The 20,391-nt window shown below is 36.1% G+C and overlaps 1 protein-coding gene and 1 pseudogene across 6 annotated transcripts in view; both read right to left on the bottom strand.

Annotated features, from left to right (window-relative positions):
- Positions 1-20,391, bottom strand: part of LOC150093521 (rhodanese domain-containing protein CG4456-like) — a 186,078-nt gene that overhangs the window by 110,113 nt on the left and 55,574 nt on the right. The window lies entirely within an intron of this gene.
- On the bottom strand, positions 13,984-14,487 carry LOC150093522 (elongin-C pseudogene; annotated as a pseudogene).

Genomic DNA, 20,391 nt, shown 5'->3' with positions numbered 1-20,391 from the left:
AATCTGTCTCGGGGTCTGTTTAGTCCCGAAGGTGTGGAAAGAGGGGAAAATAGTTCCACTGCATAAAGGAGGATCCGAGACTACTGTTGCAAATTACCGACCGATCAGCATATCAGGAGTCATTGTCAAGGTCTTGGAGAAAAGTAGTCAAGGGAAAAATACAGGAATGGATTGATGAAAATGAGATACTGCACAGGGGACAGCATGACTTTGTAAAGGATTGATCATGCCTCAGTAACTTGCTCAAGTTTTATAACATAGTGACGTTTGAACTGGATAAGGGTAATGGGTTTAGTGATACTGCTTAACCTGGCTAAAGCATTTGACCGGATACCACATGGAATTCTAATCCGTAAAATGCAACGTATGGAAATGGATATAGGGTTGGTGAGATGGATAGGTGGGTGGTTGATGGAGAGATATCACAGAGTAGTTTATTCAGGAGTAGAGTCCAAAAGACGGCCTGTGACTAGTGGTGTGCTGCAGTATTCTGTTCTTTCACCACTGCTATTTAATCTGTTCATTAACGATATAGGGAAGGATCTAAGTGGAACAGTTCATTTGTTCCCTGATGATGCAAAGTTGGGTAGGGCGATAGTGAATGCAGAAGATGTCAAAGTCTTGCAGGATGACTTAGATAGATTGGAGTTCTGGGCTAAGGAGAATGGATGTCAATTTAATGTAACAAAATGTAAGGTTATGCATTTTGGGGTGAAAAGATTAGCAGCAGTATACCACATTGGTGGAACTGTACTCCAGGAGATTGATAAGGCCAGGGACTTGGGAGTGTTGGTGGATAGGGAGATGAAGTTTAGGGGACACATTGCAAAAGTGGCTAAATCAGCTCATCAACTCACTTGGTTGTTGAAAAATACTTTGACAAGCAGAGACAAGCAAGTTATTGTTTTTCTATACTGAGCCGTGATAAGACCTCATCTCGACTACTGTGCCCAGATTTGGTTACCTAGGTTTCTTCTTGATAGGGAGGAGGTGAAGAGGATCCAGAGGCGAGTGACCAAGATGATAGCAGGTCTATGGAATGAACCTTATGAGAACAGGTTGAAGATTTGTGAGTTACAGAAATTGATTGATAGGCAGAGAAGTGGAGATATAATTGAGACATTCAAATTGCTAAAGGGTTTCTATAGGATTAATTCAGAGGATATTTTTGAGATCAGGACTGGTGGTGGGAGAACTAGGGGACATCTATGGAAGCTGGGCAAGAGTGTGGTTAGCAAGGGTGTTAGAGCTGAGTTCTTTATTTTTACAGTGGTGAATGAGTGGAATAAGCTGCCAGTCTGATGTGGGTGCTGTGACAGTGAGTGAGTTCAAGGCAAGGTATGATACTGTGAGAATGTCAAATAGTTGTGTGGACATGATGTTTAGGGCCTCCCTCGATGATTCTAAGGACTACCTGGAGTCGCCGGTAATAATAATAATAATACATATAGAAATTTGTGATATTTTTAAACATTTATCTAGTATTCAATCAACTTAGTTATTGAAATGAAATTTTCATTTTCACTATACTTATTGTTTAGATATTTGATGTAATCAGTGCTTTTTTGGGAGAATACACAATGGTACAACGTATATTAACTGTGACATTTTGACATACAGGTACTAGGTAAACATGCAATTTATTTACATATTCATGTAGTATACCAAACGAAGGGTACTGCCACCCACTGTTTAAAAAATAACTTTCATGTTTGCTTTCACATTTATATATTAATACATTCAAGCAAGGCTGTCTCACATGAGATTACCTTCAAACAAAACTGTATTTTATTATAGTGCTACAATAAAACTTTTATTTTATTTGGCTAATAACTATGCCATATGGTGTTCATTCCAGTTGTTTTCATTACGAAAATTATGGATACAACTACCGTGTTACAGTAAAACTTTAGTTTAATATAAAACCAAACTATATACTTAATGTTTCGATGTTCACATTAAGGTCATCTTCTGGAGTATAAGTATATATGTATGTGTGTATATATATATATATATATATATATATATATATACAGTCATACCCCGACTTATGTGAATTTGGAGTTACGCAGTTTCTTATATGTACGTATTCACGTCCCGCTTCACGCCTCACCACTAGTCATATTTTTCAGGTGCTGGCCGCATTCGCCAGTGTCACACATGCTGTGAACAAGCACTGACATGTTTCGCGCAGTCTCCATTCATACGCGATTTTTATAGTCTACAAACCTTGCGAATGTTTAATGTTACGTTCTTGATAAAAATTTTATCACATAAAAAATAATAATGTCATCCAAAAGAAGCAAGTCCGATTCTTCTACAGCTAGCAAGAAAAGAAAAACATTGACTTTGGAAACAAAACTCAACATTATTTAGGATTTTGAAGGCAGAATGAAAATTTGTGAGCTAGCAAAGAAGTGCGATCTACAGGAATCCACAGTAAGAACAATCATAAAAGAAAGGTTTACAGATTTTGGAGGACATAGATTCTAACGAGGAATGAATTGTAGTCACAAGGAAAGGAATAAAAAAATCATTAGCTTGCTATGAAGAAATTTTGTGTGACAAGAAAAAGAACTTATGCCGTCAGACAAATCTATTAGATTTTATGAAACCATCGACACTGAAATAACATTTCTTTTTATGTACGAAAAACTACAATTATGATTATATAGTTGAAAAACCATGCACATCATTAAGTTTGCATGAAAGTACTATTGCAACTACTGAACAAGATAACAAGATGCATGATTTAAGTGAAAAAACAGTTAGGAGAAGATTTAGTTGTAGTTGAACACGAAACTAACACATTGTTAGTCTCTGTAAATTCAGAAGACCAAGGTAAATGGGGAAATATTGATGAAAAATTACGAGTTGTTTTAATTGAAATGGGGCCTGTTCAAAAAAAAATGCAATATATCCCAGAGATACATATAGTCATAAATTTAGCGACACATATTATAATAGAAAAATGGAAAATGGGGAGCTCGTGCAAAGAACATGGCTCATTTATTCCAAAACTTTAAATTCTGTTCTTTGCTTTTGTCGCAAACCTTTCGCACCTACCGAATCAAGTAGTCTTGTAGAAGGTTATAACGATTAGAGAAATGTAAGTACAACTTTGCATAGACATGAGACTAGTTTAACTCACATGAAAAATTTCTTAAAATGAAAGGAAGTTGATAAAAATTTAAAAAACAAAACCACTATTGATTGCCAGACTCAATGTAAAAGAAACATTGGACGAGTGTTTTAGAACGCTTGATCATCATCATCAAATTCCTGCCATGTATCCTCAAGGGGTGGGGTGTACAGGATATGATAGTACTACATGAAAAAAAATTACATCATTACTAACTTCCTATCTATAATTTTCCTCCAAATCAGTCTGTTACTTGTCAAGACTCCAACATTATCAGCACTTATATTTCTATCGTCTAAGGCACTTTGTACCATATCAATCCACCTATATCTTGGTCTTCCTCTGGGTCGTTTACCTGCCAACCTGGCAGAAAACACTTATTTTCCAAATCTTTCTTCACCCATTCTGTTTGACTGACCATACCACCTAAGATGAGCTCTGCTAACACATTCCTGGATGTTGACAACTTCAAGTTCTTTCCTAATATCCTCGTTTTCAATATGATATTGCCATTGATGCCATCTGTTCACGCCTATAATCTTACTCAGGACTCTCATATCTGCCATCTCTAGTCTTTGATTAAGTGTTTTACTTCTGACCCAGCTCTCAGATCCATAAGTTAAAACTGGTTCTGACTAATTTCTCTCTTATTCCATATGAATTTATTCAATTGACTTCCTACAATACCAGCTTTATTGATTCTGTTGTCTATTTCTATATTTAATTTAACATCTTCAGTAAAAATTGTGCCTAAGTAGCTGAAATGTTTCACTTCTTCCACAGGTTCTCCATTCACAACACAGTTGCATTTTCAATGATTCTGCCTATTTTCATTGTCTTTGTCTTTTTATTGCTGACCTACATACCATATCTATTACAACAGCTATTCATTTTAGTCAGACAATCTTACAGACTTGTAGTGGATTTATTTAGAAGTATAACATCATCCGCATAAAGCAAAGAGCTGACATTAACATCTCCAATTTTGATATCGTGTCTAATACCACTTTCCTTCATAATGTGATTCATATAGATAATGAATAACAGAGGGGATAATGTACATTCCTGTCTCACACCAGATTTAACATTAAACCATCTTCCTGTACTTCCTTCAATTCTAACTGCTGACTTACAACTAATATAACAACTAAGTATTGCTTGATATAATGCTCCATTGACACCATATAACTGTAGCGTATTGAATAGCTTCTCTCCAAATTGACAAAACTTAAATACAGATCTGTTATATTCCCATGCGTTCTCGACTATTTGTCGTAAAGTGAAGATCTGATCCAGACAGCGTCTATTTGCCTAAATCCAGCTTGTTCTTCACCAAGCTTTTCTTCCACAATTCTTCTCAACCATTTCTCAAGTATACTTGCCAGGAACACTCAGTAGGGAAATACCTCTGTAATTCTCACATTCAGTTTTATTTCCCTTTTTATATATGGGTACTATGAGAGCTCTACTCCAATCATCGGGAATTCGTCCCTCTGTCCAGGCTTTCTGAACTATGCAGAGCAGCCACTGTAAGACTCCTATACCACCAAACTTCTGCATTTCTGGTCGAATATCATCTACTCCTGCTGCCTTTCCACATTTCAAGCCTTTGATGGCTTTTTCTACTTCAAGTATGGATATGTCTTCCTGAGTGCATGCCTCATCAGTGTTTTTTACCACTATGCTGTCATCACTGCTTGTTTCATTTAGCAGTTTTTCAAAGTAATTCCTCCATACTTCAAGGATATCCTTTTCACCGGTTTCCATGTCACTTTTATCATCTCTAACTCCTTTTACAGCAGTCTTTCCTCCATTCCTAAGCTTCTTCAACAACCTCCAGAATATTTTGCCACCATCTTGATATTTATTTTCTATATTCTTGCCAAAGTCCTCCCATGACTTTTGTTTAGCTAGTTTTACACAGCGTTTAGCATTCTTGCATTTGTCTCTGTATTCTCTAAGAGCACAAGCTGACTTATTTGACAGGAACTTTTGTATGCTTTCTTCTTTTCCTTCACTGCCACTTTAACTTCCTGTGTCCACCAGGGAGTTCTGATTTTTTATCCTTGCAGACAACCTCACCATATGCCTCTCTGGCATGTGGTGAGGTTGTCTGCAAGGATAATCAATCAATGTTTTCTTCAGAGTTTGCCACTGAATCGCCAAAGTTTGATTCCTGTTCTCAAACTCTTTCATTTTTTCTTCAATAATCTTTGTGTATTTTAGTCTACAGTTCACATCTGAGAGCTGCTCAACTTTTATTCGCTTTAAAACTTTTAAACATCTTATTCTTTTCAATATGAAATTCAATTTTATCCTGCTCAAGACTAAATAGTGAGCACTTCCAATTTCAAATCCTCTGTACACTCTGGTGTCCTGCACCAGGGAGAAAACATCACTATCAACAATAACATAGTCAACGAGACTTTTCTTATTCCTAGCCTCTTCTCTCCATGTGAATTTGTGCACATTTTTATGTTGGAACATGGTGTTAATAATAACCAGTCCAAGTTCTGAGCAGGAATCTAACAGATATTTGCCATTATTATTAGCTTTGCTCTTTTCTCCAAATTTTCCCAAAATATTTTTGTATGTCTCACAATCATTTCCTACTCTGCTATTTAGATCCCCAACAAGCAGCAACTTATCCTTTTTCATTGTCAGTAGCTTTCTCTAGAGCCTCAAAAAATTCCTCCACTTTTACCTTAGCAGAACCTTCTGTGGGACCATAGGCACAAATAAGTCTCATTGTCCAGTTCCCCATTCTCATATTTGCCCACATTACTCTACTTGAGACTGACTGCCATTCAAGATTAGCCTCGTATTTTGTGTTGAATACTATGGCTACTCCTTCTTTTCCATGATTGTCATTGCCTGAATATAACATTTTGTATTTATTGCTCAGAAAAATCTCACCAGTTTTTGTCTTTTTTGTTTCAGTCACCCCCTATTATGTCGATCTGGTACTTATCTAATTCCTCAGCTAGCTCCATTTCTTTGCCATTCAGGCTTCTTATGTTGATAGTACCGATCTTTAACTCTGGTGATGTTGAGTTGGGGTTTGTTTTCAGATTTGTTCCAGTAGCTGACTTTTCGCTGTTCGCCCTGGTTCCCTGGCGAAAACAACGGGGGCCTTGTTTAACCGGACGACGCCCCAGCCAGCATGAAATTTTTTTCATGTCGTACCATCATTTTTTTATTTTGGTTTAACCAATAAGAATACAATTTGGTCGGCTAAATCCCAAATTGCCAGCCCATCCTCATTCGTTCAGTATCCAAGTAGATACCCAACAGGGTGCACCACGGGAAGGTGAGGATTGGACATTAGGTCAGAAGCCCTGGCCGGTTCTCCGCATTCCTTTAAAGGTTATGTGGAAGTCTCCTCTCAGTTATACAGCTTTGACCCTTAAGCACCCCTGCATTCTTGGCAATTTCTTTGAAGCTAAATTTTGACAGCCAAAATTTAGCTTTTCGCAGATCATCTGATAAATTATATGAAAGGAATAATGGCAATTTTTTAAAATTAGTCGAACTGTTTGCGAAGTTTGATTCAGTTATGGAAAATCATGTTGAAAGGACCCTATAACGAAACAACAGAGTACACTATTTGAGTCACGACAGTCAAATCAAATATTGGAAGCTTTAAGTAATGTAATCAGGGATACAATTTTATTATCAATTCGAAAATCTAAATATTATTCAATAATTTTTGACTGCACACCTGATGTAAGGAAAACAGAACAAATGACTATTATTATTTGCTTTGTTTCCTGTGACAATGGAATTGTCAAGATCAGGGAAAACATTTTAGGATTTGCAGATATATCAGATTCCACAGGACATGGTTTATGTGCAACAATGGAACAACTGGAAAAATGGAACATTACCATTGAAGATATGCGAGGTCAAGGGTGTGACAATGGGGCAAATATGAAAGGGAAAAAATATGGGCTTCAAAATTTGTTTTTAAAGAAAATTCCTCAAGCTTTTTACATGTCATGTGCTGCTCATACTCTAAATTTAATCATTAATGATGCAGTCAAAGTGAATGCAGATACGATTAGTTTCTTTGCAATTATTCAAAAAATATACAATTTCTTTTCTTTCTCTTACAAACTTTGGGCAATCCTTTAAAAGGATTGCCCAATGTTTGTAAGAGAGTGAAATGTCCTTCATGCTGAGTTCATAAAAAAATTGACATTGAAACAGCCATCAGAAACACGATGGGAAAGTAAAATTAATGCAATCTGCCCTCTACGATATCAGTCAGGAGAAATTTACGATTCACTTTTTGAAATTTTAAATAATGAAAATTTTAATAAAGAAACTCAGCATGAAGTACAAACATTATGTGCTAAAATAAAGGACTACAAATTTATTTGCTCTCTTATAACCGGGCATGATTTACTTAACAGAATAAACCCTGTGAGTAAAATGCTTCAAGACAAAAAAGGTATGAAGAAACAAAGAAAAGGAATATGACCATAAATATAAATAAAACTAAAACAATGATCATATCTAGACCAACAAAAACACATAATAAAAATAGAGAATCACCAACTGGAACAAGAAGTTGGTAGACTAGACACAGAAATTAACAACAGGATAAGAGGGGGAACAAAGCTATTCTATACAATGAGAGGCCCACTCCTAGATAAGAAAGGTCACCCAAAATACCAAAATGGCAGTGTACCGTTCAGTGTTTCTACCAACATTAACATACAGTTGTGAGTCTTTGTGTTTAACAACAGGAAACACAAATAAACTACGAACAATTGAAATGAAATATCTCAGGAAAGTGGCACAAAAAACAAGACTAGACCGAATAAGAAATCAAACCATAAGAGACAGCCTTCAAGTTGCACCTCTGAATCAATTCATAACACAAGCCCAAATGAGATGGTTTGGACATCTCAATCAAATGGAAGAAGGAAGAATAGCAAAAACTGTATACAAAAGCCAGAAAATAGGAAAAAGAAACATAGGCAAACCCAGGAAAGGTTGGCAAAAGGAAATTAAAGAAAAATTGGAAAAGAAGGGAATTAACTGGAAAGAAGCAAAAGAACAAACCTCGGACAGGACGGCATGGAAATCTCTTTGGCAAAATCTCGACGCTTAAAAGCATAAGAGATCATAGATGAAGAAGAAGTATTTAATACACTTCTAGACGTTGCAATGTGTTCATTAATAGAATGTTTTGAACAACTAAAAACATATGATAATTTCAATTTCTTGTATAGATTACTACAAATTAATAACGAAGATTTACGAAAAAATTGTGACGATTTAGGGATTCTCTTGAAGGACAGCGACAATAAAGACATAAATAAAATAGAACTATATGACGAGTTATGTGCTTTCCGGGATATTTTTCGGAAGGATAATTTAAATATTCAAAACTATTTTGATATTTTTAATTTTATTGTGTCCAATAATATCTTTCCCTAACTTTTCAATTGCTTTAAGACCAAGTGGGACCACAAAACAAATGAAATCTTACAATCCTTAAAAATCAAACCAATTAATTACTACATAAGACAGTATAAACAAAAATGGATAGAACATTTAAATCGAATGGACAACAGCAGACTACCAAAAATATTATACAGATACAAAATAAGTGGAAAAAGAAGAATCGGAAGACCAAGAAAGAGATGGCACGAGACCGGAACAGGCCACATGGCCTATATTCCATGATAGGAAGAAGAAGAACTATTAACCTTACCTGTTAGTGTAGCCAGCGGTGAACGTTCCTTTTCCAAGTTGAAATTGATTAAAACCTACTTAAGAATGAGTATGTCACACAAAAGGCTTGTTAGTTTGGCGTTAATAGCTATATTGAAAATGATTTATGTGTGGAATTAGATGTTAAGACCATTATTTCTAATTTTATGAATATGAAATCAAAAACTCTAAAATTTTAATTTAAAAAAATTTCAAGTATATTTATGTAATTTAATTTATTTTCTGTTATTCTGTAAAGATGTAATTTTTTGAATACTTATACTAAATGTTCTAATTATTTCTGAATTATTTTCTCATCTATCTTGAGTTTCTTTTATTTTTCTAAAAGATAGTTCCACTTATAAAAATTTTTTACAAGTTACTAAGAATTTAGTAACTTGTAAAATGCAAGAATTTTTTAAACTTTAGTTCAAATAAATTTTAATTTTGTTAGCGATTCGGGTCGGGGAGAAGGCTATAATCCCTGTATCATTATATTCAACGATTAAAGTGAAGTGGCTTTATCAGAATTTGCTTTAACTTTTGAGAATTTTTTGAATATTCGGATTTTTAACGATTATCCTGCCTAGTCAACACCCCTGGTTCGTTACATTTAGCGAACCAATGTGTGGCTGTTCTGTCAAAATTAATTTAAGAAATTTCAAACAATTTAAATTTTTATTATCGTAAAAGAACCACACATGCCCGGATCATTACAGGGGGCGCTGAGATAGACATTGCATGCGGGTGACAAAGACCCTAGCACCGGCTCTGTATATATACAAAGAAACAAGTTGCACTACAATCTACACAGCATGCTAAAGTTATTGATCAACCGTTAAAACTATTTGCCTGATCTCTGGTGCTAAAAAAAAAACCTCACTACAAAGCTAGAGTTCTGTTGTTATTATTATTATCTATTAGATTATAAAGTTAAATTAAGTGGAGAGTAACATGTTTATACAGAAAATAACAGATAAATAAATAAAGAAATAAAATTACTAATATAAGTAGACATATATATTGCAACTGGTATGGATAGTGACTAATAAAAAATGAAATTGCTTAGAGTCCTAAAGTCAGGGTTTGCTGGAAACTAAGTGGACTGAATGTGTGCCATCCAAATTCTTGGGATTTTTAAGCCCCATTATTATTAAGATTAGGGTGGTTAATCAAAATTTTGCAGGCTTCTTTAAATTTCCGTTCATACCAAGTTTTTGTATGATGCAAAGAACAAATACTTTTCCAATCAATTCGATGTAGGATGTTAAGAGCATGATCTGAGAGGCCTGCTTCACCAAAAACTCTAGGGTGTGACAATGGGGGGGGGGGATCCTCAGAGGTGTTGAATATGTTTTTTTAATTTTAAAGGTGGTTTAAAAGTGGCATTAAGATTATAATGATTCTATTAATTTTTTTCTGATAACCCTTTAATGTATGGGAATGTTATGGTTTTACTGTAATCTATATTACTTTTTGAAGTTTTATGAAGAATTTTATTAATAGTATTTTTTAGCTTGTTTAAGAGCTTGTTCATTAGAGCGAATTGTTATAGCTCTGTTTTTGAGGGTGTTGATGACTCCAAATATTTGCGAAGGGTGGTGATATCAGTTAGCATGTACGTATTAGCCAGTGTGTGTGTGTAGGCTTATGGTAAACAGTGAAGGATAGACTGCCTGAGGGAAGATGTGTGACTAGTGTATTCAGGAATGGGAGTGAGTTCTGATTTTCAATTTCAATAGTAAACTCTATATGCTCATGTCATTTGTTCAGGTGGCTAAGGAATGTGTTTAACGTTTGGCAGCTGCGTGGCCAGATAACATCGTCAACATATCTAAGCCAAACTAGGTTTTAGAGTAAAGGAATCAAAAGCTTCCATTTAAAATTAGCAATTGGGGGGAGGATAGTGGTGAGCCCATGGCCGTATCTTCTTTTTGTAGGTAAAATTTATTTTGCCACACAAAGTAAGAGAAAGGATTTCAGTTGTTTCTAATTATCTTCTCTCTCTCTCTCTATATATATATATATCTGCACGGTTAGCCTAGTGGCTGTGTGCATTTTTCAGGAATTTTTTCAATTTTTCGGAATTTCACGGAATTTTTCAGTATTCAGGAATGGGAGTGAGTTCTGATTTTCAATTTCAATAGTAAACTCTATATGCTCATGTCATTTGTTCAGGTGGCTAAGGAATGTGTTTAACGTTTGGCAGCTGCGTGGCCAGATAACATCGTCAACATATCTAAGCCAAACTGTAGGTTTTAGAGTAAAGGAATCAAAAGCTTCCATTTAAAATTAGCAATTGGGGGGAGGATAGTGGTGAGCCCATGGCCGTATCTTCTTTTTGTAGGTAAAATTTATTTTGCCACACAAAGTAAGAGAAAGGATTTCAGTTGTTTCTAATTATCTTCTCTCTCTCTCTCTCTCTCTCTCTCTCTATATATATATATATATATCTGCACGGTTAGCCTAGTGGCTGTGTGCATCACAACATATGCCTGGGGAAGGAGTGTCCTAGGTTCGATTCCCATCAGTCATGTTAGAAGCTGAAGGAGCTTCCTCAGCCATAGCCAAGTTAGCTGGTCTTGGGCATGAACAGTAGGGTTTTTACCCAAGTTTATCCTTGGGTTTTTCATCCTGCAAAGCAGGAAAACTAGCCTTGAGTATTCAACACTACAGGAAATAGGATACACCGGGGTGTAGCGGTGAGAACGGTTTAAGGTCCGATGATTAATAAAACCTCGACACCGCAAGGTAAAAGAGGGTATAAAGAAAATGATATATATATATATATATATACTCTAATTACTCTGTTTTTCGCTAAATACAGTACACACTGACTGTATCTGTGTGTTTTTAATGCTACAATAAAATTTACTTTGTGTTGCTTGTATCTGTGCAGCATGGTGCTGGTAAAAGAAGATGTGTTTCACTATATGGAGTCATTTTCATTTTAGTGCTAAACTACCAGTATATACTAGATAAGTACTAGGCAAATTTTGGTGTGCTGCCTCAAGTACAACATGAGCCAATTTGTCTCTTCCTCTTGCAAATATGTTAAGTAAATAATTTTGCTAGGTCTTATCTGACCTTTGCATGATATGTTCATCAAAAAAGAATACAAAAAAAAAAAAAAGAAGCCTTGAATCATAAAGTAAAAAATGAAAATGATTACTAGTTTCCCCCCCCCCCTCCACAATTAAGAAATTAAAACAAGTGAGAAAATGAGTCAAGAGCTAACTACAGAGGCTGTGTTTTTTCATGATGATTGACTGTCTGAAAAAAAAAAGAAAAAAAAAAATGGATGATTGATTGTCTTTGTTCAAGATGTATCAGCATCCAACAGCAAGGAATAACTGGCAAGTTGCTGGACTGTTGATCAGAAAATGATGTCTGTGCAAAATACAACTGGCTAAATTATCAAAATAAGACTTGGATACAGGACCATTGTTAGGGTATATGCCACCCCTAAATTCAAGAAATTTATGTTTTTTTTTAAATAATTGAGATATAGTTTTATCCCCCCCAAGTCCACTCCTAGGAATTGCCTTGGTGGGTTGCAGTGGTCCTATTTGGACATGCATTATGTAAATGAATGGAACTCTTGGAGTGGAAAAGAAGATGGGCATGAAAATTTCTATTTCGGCAAAAGTAGAAAGCAACAGCTACTATCTTTAAGAAAGCAAACACTATCACATTATGAAGTAGCAAGATGGGTAGCCTTTTTAGCTTTCTTTTCATATCCATAAAACCTTCAATTTTTCCTGCTAGCAAAAAATGAGTACCAGAACTTAAAAAAAAAAAAGTACTGAATATACTGATCTGAAAGCCTCAAGTGCATGATGTTACTCCAAAGTGAACAGAACTTAAGACAAATTTATGTAGATATCTCACTCCAAAATAATAATAATAAATAACAATAATTTTGATTAATAAGCATGTACTTGAAATGCAAACAATAACCACCTTATCAGCACAGATACTCTTCTCCATAAGAAATAACTCAACTGGCTCAAAACATAGAATTCTGGAAACCTACATAAAACGATTAACTTTTTCTTATTCCTATTTATTTAGTTCGTTTCCCTATTTACAAATTATAAATAAACTATGATGATGATTTGAAATGCAAACAATAAAAAGAATTTTTTGAATGTAGCGCAAAAACGAGGAATGTAAAATAATAATAATAATAAATTAATAACTCTTATTTCTTAAATATGTACTAGAAATTAGTACATATTAAAAATTAGTATATATTACTAGAAATTAGTACATAATGAATTCAGAAATCTAAAAAAATTGACTTTTTAAAATTATTCTTCAGAAGCAATTTTGACCAGTTTAATGGAGTTCGGCATATATCACATTAACGTTACATAATGAAAAAATCGTTTTTAGTCCTAAAATATAACTATTATAAGCAACAGTTATCCAATTACTAATACCGATATAACTGGAATTGAGAATGTTGCCACTCGAATTATCGTAATGACAAATGACAGGATTATTGGTTAATTCTTATTCCTATTTTATTGTATTATATTAAAAAATAAATGACATTTCCATAATAAATACGTATGATGTATTGCCAGGTAATATTACTAAACAAACACCTAGTACTGACTATACTGACGATGTCCTAAGATACTTAGGAATAAAATATTTACTTATTACTGTGGTTATTACGTGTATTTGTTTAGTCGTGAATTCTCCACAGGTTTCATTGTACAATAAAGGTAATATGAGAAATAAATTTGCGACGAGTTAAATTTCTTCATAAATTGTTTACATAAAATTTTGAACCGTTATACATCTACTACAAACCTCCAACAGCAGTCATGATTTACTTGAACGTAATTTTATTATAACTATCAGAATATTAACTAAAGCATGCATTTATAATATTTTCAAAAGGAAACAATGTTATCACGCATGCGTTGCAGCTCACTGTACACAATTAAAAAAAAAAAAAAAATGTGCAAATCACATTTAGGGAAACTTTATTCCATAACAATCCAGACAAGTAATACAAGTAATTATAAGGCAGTCATTTTTCCCTAAAATTTTGCTTAGCAATGATGTAATTTATAAACGAAAGGAATCAAAACTCAGAAAAATATGAATAATCATTTTTATTATAATGTTATTTTGCAAAAACGACAAATTAAATCAGAAACAAACTAATTTATCAAATTATATTACACGCCTACAGCATTAACAATCGAGAAAATTGGCAGCCATTAAAAGTTCGAGTGCAATTTCTGGCGCAATGGGAAATTCCGGAATCTCAGTGGAACTGTTAGTATAGCGCACTTTGTATATAAAATACTGACATACTTTTTGCAACACATGAGACGGAATTTCCTTGAAATTTACTTCATTGGTCTCGTTTTCGGAGAACTGGCCTGGCCCACTCAACATCGCTTTAATAGTACCGGAGGTCAGGGCATGTTCCCTTTTAATAATAAATTCGTGTCCATCTGATGATCGGAGTTTGACATACATGGCATCAGGCCCTTCACAACTTCCATAGACAGTTCCACTATCTCTGCCATTAAAATCCGACATGCCAAAGCTATCTTTATTTATTAACAAACGACCACACAAAACTACAAAGCAGCACCTATTCTGTAAATAATGTATAACCTCGGACCGATGCAATCGGGCGTTTCCATTATAAGCCACTATATGTAAAACGTCAAGTTATATAGCTTTTCTATGAAGTGCTTTTATATAAATTAAAAACTCATAAAATATCACCTAAATTTATGAAATTTCTGGATTTGAAGCATTCTTAATTAAATGGTGCATTTGGCATCATAACACATATCATTTATCAAAATATCAGATGAACATTTAAACGACGACAACGATAAAATGTTACTGTCAACAACAATGTTTGCTGGCTCGATTGGTTGAGTGGTTAGAGAATCTGCTCTGCAGCCAACATGCTTGGGGTTGAAATCCCACCAATGGGTATGGATCTGAATGTTTTAAGGTGGGGGGGGGGATTTTCGCCAGACCACCATACTACCTATTGGAAGCATGAAGTCACTTGAAAAACTAAAATGTTTGGTTATTAGGAAAAAGTGATCCCGGGAGGTCCGACCGTAGGTTCGTGCTCGATAAGCAGAGCAGGTAAGACTTTTTAGTTTCTATTTTGTTTTCATAAGCCTAGCCATGGACAAGTCCTTCGACGATCTCAATTTTCAGGAACTCTTGCCGCTATTCAAGGATTTAGGCAACTTGCTACATAAAAAAATGGCCAGATAAAATCGGAGCACACCAGATCCTTGAAGTGGAGACAGAGGATACCCATCCCTCTGAACTTCCTCACCCTTCACATGACAACGCCTGCGAGCCAGCAATAACAACTGAAGACATCTCTCTTTCAAACTCCAGTGGCTTTCAGGAAGTTAAACGGAAGAAGAGAAAGAAAAAATCCCCTGCAACAGATCCTGAAATAACACCTCAGACGTCGGAAACTACAGCTCCAATGGATACATCAGCGCTAGCTGATGAAAGAACAGGAACATTGACACAGCCCAAAGAGAGGATTCCACCAGTAATCTTGAGAGCTAAAGAAAACTGGTCGTCACTTGCAGAGACGATGAAGAACAATAACATCAAGTTCTCATCAGCTAAAAACACCGATGATGGAGTCCGCATACAGCCCGAAGGAGCAACGGACTACCGCCAGCTCACCAGACTTATGGATGAACAGAAAGTCCCATATCACACATACCAACTGAAAAGTGAAAAAAACCTTAAGGTAGTCATCAGAGGTCTGGCAGAAACCATAACAACTGATGAAATAGCTACTGACCTCAGATCACAAGGTCTTGAACCAATTAAGATCTCGTGCATGTACTGCGCAGACAAGCGCCCCATGCCTCTGGTCTTAGTGGAGATCAGTAAAGACCACAGAGCAATATATGACCTTACTATAGTCTGCAACTTAGTCATCAAGACCGAACCACTCAGAAGAAAGGCATCCGCCGGTCAATGCCACCGCTGCCAAAAATTTGGGCATGCACAAAAGTTATGTAAAGCAGATTACAAGTGTGTAAAGTGTGGTGACAACCATCCCTCGCACACTTGCACAAAATCATCGTCTACACCTGCTAAACGTGCGAATTGTGGCGGCCCCCATCCAGCAAATTTTAAAGGCTGCTCAATTCACCCATCTAACCTACGGAAGACAAGAGCGGCGTTGGCTCCGCCCACTCAGATTCAAGCCACGAAACCTTCGCCGGAAGTCACAGTGCGGAGTGTTCCCGCCGAGAAAATAAACGCTTCTGCGTTCTCTCTGCGGATTTTACCCGTAGCCTCGACAGCTTACAGTGAAAATTCTGCACAGATTCTTGCTGCCTCACTAGGGGAGATGCTAATAGCCTTTAGCAACATGAACCCCAGCCAAGCCGATACTAAGAAATTCCTCAGGAATACTCAAGTCATCTTCTCCATGATCACCCATTGACATGCTCTCCTGCATCTTGATGCTGATATCCCATATATTTCCACATTGCTTCGTAACACTACCGCTACTTTTTCACCTAAGCAACTTTTCATTCCAAGCAACTCATTCAGGAGTTTTCTAAGCGCCCGAAAGCTGCACTACCTTTCGGCTCAGGCGCTTCCGCATAGCCCTAATCAGGGTGAGCCGAGTGCTCGCTAACCTTTAATATAAGTCTTTTTCATACCGATGAAGGGATCAGAATCCACGCGATTGATATCCATCAAGCCAAAGAAGTTATCAGTTATCAGTAAAATGTTTGGTGTCTAGAGTCAGGACAGGATTTACGCAGAAGCTAGACAAGCTATTTGGGTATCACATTTATAACAGACCTCAGTATGGATAACCTACAATTTACTCAGTAAATTTTGGGTTATCTAAAATTATATCAAGAATTATATTCTTGTTTAATGCAATTAAGTCATTTGACTCCATGCAGGTCAGGTGTGAGAAAACAAAGATTGCACATAAATTATCTTCACGACTAGACTAGTTGTGTCAGCCTCTATATACAAGTAGCCTAGTCTTGAAGGTAATTCATGAACAAAGTTTGTTTGCTTACATTTGGATAAAGGATAAAACAAGAATTTCTTGACAATTAATTTCTAACCAAGTGAAAAAGCTTTTTACAGCCTTCTTTGTAAGTGATTCACATAAAAAATGTGATGAGCAAACATATGAATGGTTTAAAGAACAGGCCAGGTGAGTGACAAAGATGGTGAGGCAGATGAAATCAGACTAGGAAAAGAAGTTAGCTGAATAGGTTGAGGGAAATTTGAGCGAGTTCTTACAATATGCAGTGAGCAGAAGGAGGAATGGCCATGGAAAGATAATCCTCTAAGAAGATGAGATGGATCTAGATGAAAAGATACAGGTGGCAGAGCTAGTTGTGATAAACCACTGAAATAGCTGGATGCAAAGAGCAGTGGGCTTGGATGAATGCTAAATTATTAGCTCTGACCCTAAACTGGTGGTTTCATCCAGAGCTCAACATGAACACAATTCCTACTGGGTAGAGATAAGGCAAGATAATTATTCCCTTATACAAAGGTAAAGACAGACCTGATGCAGCCAATGATATACTAGTCTTGTAGCTCTGGAGTAGAGAGGCTAGTTAAGTCCTTGATCTTTTACTGAGGACAACATGGCTTTGTTAATGGTAGGTCTTCCTTTACCAATCTACTCGCATTTTACAATGGTGTAAGCAAAGTTGGGGAAAAGGGAATGAATATACTATACTTTTGGTATAATAGTACTGCATTTTTAAATAGATAATGTGCACCTAATGTATAACGCACACCCCAACATTTTCATCACTCCTTTTGATGTACAGATAACTCGCATGTGCCAACTAGCAGTAGAGTTAGGAAGTACAGAGGATGGAGGAATTCTTTAAACGCACGTGCGTTGCTAGTTGCAGTGGTAGATTATTCCGTACGTCCTGTTTTAAAATATTTCATAAAATAAATCATTATTTGTTTATATTTTGTTATTAGATCTGAATTACCAATGGAAGACAGAAGTACTTCTCAGAGAAAATCCTACATTGCACAATTCAAGCTTGAAGTGGTAGAAGTAGCAAAGGAAAAAGGGAATTGTGAAGCTGGTAGATTGTTCAGTGTTGGAGAAAGTAGTGTTCGTGAATGGTGAAAGGCTGAAACAGTTCTGAAATGTTTACATACGAGGAAACTTGCTATGAGGTTTAGAAGGTGCTTGTGGCCAACCATAGAAAAAAAACTGTTTGATTGGGTTGTTAGTGAAAGAGCTAAAGGTATGAGAATATCTGCTGTCCGTGTGTTGTAGGAATCAAAAAGAATTGCGCAAAACGATAAGATAAAGGATTTCAAGACCTACTCATCTTGGGTTTTTGGATTTATGAAGAGAAACAATTTAAGTGTGCACTCCTCCACCAGTGTTGGACAAAATTTGCCGTGTGACTGGGAAGCAAAAGTAGCTAAATTTCGTTTGTTTCTGAGAGAAAACTTGTGTGGGGTTGATGCGTGTCACTTTGGGAATATGGATGAGGTTCCCATAAGTTTTGACATGCCTAGTACTAGGACTGTGAATCTGAAGAGAGCAAAAGAGATTTCAGTTGCTACAACAGAGCACGAAAGGTCTAACTTTACTGTGGTTCTCTGTGTATCTGCAGATGGTTGCAGGTGATTTTCAAAAGAAAGACTGTTCCAAAAGGTTGTGTTTCAAAGATATTATTGTTACTGCTAATGATAAAGGTTGGATAAATTCCGAGGTTATGAAATTTTGGTTGGAGAATGTGTGGCGAAAAAGAAAAATGGCATTTTTCAACCCAAAATCTTTGATAGTGTTGGATTCGTGTAGGGCATACACGACAGCAGAAGTTAAAACAATTGTAAGAAAGTATTCTAAATTGGCTGTCATTCCAGGTGGTTTAACAAAAAAAACTCCAACCCCTTGATCTTGCAGTAAATAAACCATTCAAAAAAATTTGCAGGCTAAGTGGGAAGACTGGATGATGAATGGCATCCATGAATATAACAAAACAGGGCAGATGAAATGAACGTCATATAAAGATCTAGTTAGGTGGATTGTAGAAAGTTGGGCTGCTGTAAGTGGAAACTGTGTTAGAAATGGTTTCATTAAAGCACAAGGGAATGCAGTGGAGTCAAGTAACAATGATTATGAAGCTGAAGAAATACCAAACGAAATTTTTAATGCAACTGATTCTTTCAATATTGAGTCTGATGAAGAATTTTCTGGATTTGAATAGTGTAATGTTCAATAAATATTAAGTAATACTTCTACCTTAGTTTTGTTATTCCATTTGATTTACCTCTCATACCTTTCAAATGTATACCGCGCATGTTCATTTTTAATGAATTTAGACTTTTTTGTATAGATAACGCGCGTGTTATCTATCAAAAAATATGGTATATTCAGAATTCAACACAAAGAAATGGTTATGCAAAATAGGCTTGTGACATGGATTGGAGAGCGACAATGTCATATAAACTTAAAAAACAAAGATCCCTTGATACTGCTATTTAAAAGCTATCGAAAAGTAATTTATGAAGAAGATGAATCAAGAGAATGAAGATGTATTCTTATGGCAGAGTTCAGCTATAGATGTTGAAAGTCACTCTAGAGCCTCCTTTGACACTTCATGCATCTCCTGCAGGTCACCGCGGAAACAGCAAAGGGGCACTCACTGATGATATGCTTGATTGTCTATAGAATATGCATGCAGTCAGAGTAAGGGCTATTTGCCATATTCCATTTATGTAGGAGATAGCTGCATTTGCCCTGATTCTGTTAATAGTTGTCCATAACCTTCTAGGAAGGGTGAAGCCAGGATGGCAGCTGCAGGAGTCTTTCACAAGAGACCCATTTATTGGCAAGTTCATAGTCCATTGTTCGTTCCACATGTTGTGAGTTGAGGGTGCTGAACCAGAAAAGGCTCTGGTTATGTCCCAAAATGGGTGCCTTGACTTCAGTTGGGTTCTATAACGATATTTATAAGGGTTGAGAGTAGAGTCAGTGGGAAGTTATTTGCGATTTTCTCCAGTTCTTTTAGTGAAGCCTGCCTTCTTCGTATATTTGGTGGAGCTATGTTGGAAAGCAGTTGTAGTGATGGCAGAGAGGTGGATTTCAGGGTCCTGCTAATTGTGCACATGGTTATATTCAGTTGGAAGTCAATAATGTTTCTGTGAGCACAGCACTTCTTTCCCAGACTGCTGTGCAGTACTCTGCAGCAGAGGAAGCAAGGCCAGGCCTGAGATTCTAGGTACCTCGGCTCTGCAACCCCAGCTAGTTCCACTTAATCTCAAGATGATGTTGTTTCTCATTTTTATTTTATTTTTAACTTTACAAATATGATTTTTGTGGGTACTTCTATCCAGGTTCACTCCCAGGTATTGTGAATGAGGATCATGCTTGACTGGGCTGCCACAGAGAATTAGGTTGAGTTAGTGGTTTGCCTCCTTGTTTTAGGAGTTTTGAGAATCTCCAAATCTGTGTTCAGGGTAATCTCCAG

Source organism: Typopeltis vanoorti, chromosome 24 (assembly GCF_054136105.1).
Source record: "Typopeltis vanoorti isolate ZY-2024b chromosome 24, IOZ_Tvanoo_1.0, whole genome shotgun sequence".
NCBI classification, from domain to species: domain Eukaryota; kingdom Metazoa; phylum Arthropoda; class Arachnida; order Uropygi; family Thelyphonidae; genus Typopeltis; species Typopeltis vanoorti.
The sequence above is the reverse complement of the archived record's forward strand: the minus strand, read 5'-3'. Positions and strand labels throughout refer to the sequence as shown.